This window comes from Diaphorina citri, unplaced genomic scaffold, assembly GCF_000475195.1.
Source record: "Diaphorina citri unplaced genomic scaffold, Diaci psyllid genome assembly version 1.1 scaffold36382, whole genome shotgun sequence".
Taxonomy (NCBI): Eukaryota; Metazoa; Arthropoda; class Insecta; order Hemiptera; family Psyllidae; genus Diaphorina; species Diaphorina citri.
This window is the reverse complement of record NW_007413714.1, coordinates 9546-10199: the sequence shown is the minus strand read 5'-3', so window position 1 is coordinate 10199 and position 654 is coordinate 9546. Positions and strand designations below refer to the sequence as shown.

The following is a 654-nucleotide window of genomic DNA, read 5'->3' as shown; positions in this document are numbered from 1 at the left end:
TAGACTTTGATCGGTGTCTGGAGGTAGCGGAGGAAAGTCATTGCTTTTTCTTGGGCCTGATCCACCTGATGGATTGTAACGGGGAAATCCGTTACTCATTATGGAAGCTGGATCTGTAAGAATTTAATAAAGTTGTCAAGGTAAATCAAGGTAAATCAATGATTTTTGCTGATTTTGATTTTTGGATAAAAAAAAAATTACGCTTGTTACACTCGCCTCGTTCTAACCATGTACAGATCACGTCCAGAGCCTCTTGGAATGTCTCCTCATCTGATGGAAAAGCACCGAAAGTTCATTAAAAACGTACACTAGTGTTCTGTAAAAACTTATGGTACCTGAGATCCCTGCTTTGGTTCCTTTACCTGAGATCCTGGTAAAGGAAAAAAAAATCGGCCCTAGGCTTGGAATACGGGGTGCACTGAGCCTCGTAGGACAATTGAGTAAATTGAGTTGATACCAGAGGGGTACTTGTGCAGAAGTCACGTCCGTGTCCGTGGAATATTGCTACCAAAGGAACTGGTACAAACGAGCAGTGACCAGTGTTATTATAGGGTTAGGTTAAACGCAAGAAGGAGTTTTCACAATTAGAGCAGTGATTAGTGTTATTAAGTTATTATAGGGTTAGGTTAAATACAAAAAGGAGCTTTTCTTTTC

The 654-nt window shown here is 40.4% G+C and overlaps 1 long non-coding RNA gene across 1 annotated transcript in view; it reads right to left on the bottom strand.

Annotated features, from left to right (window-relative positions):
• Window positions 1-11: 11 nt before the first annotated feature.
• Window positions 12-654, bottom strand: part of LOC113473496 — a 10175-nt gene continuing 9532 nt past the window's right edge. Inside the window, exon 2 of the long non-coding RNA XR_003395453.1 lies at window positions 12-113. This is a non-coding gene — a long non-coding RNA (uncharacterized LOC113473496). The remainder of the gene's footprint in view (window positions 114-654) is intronic.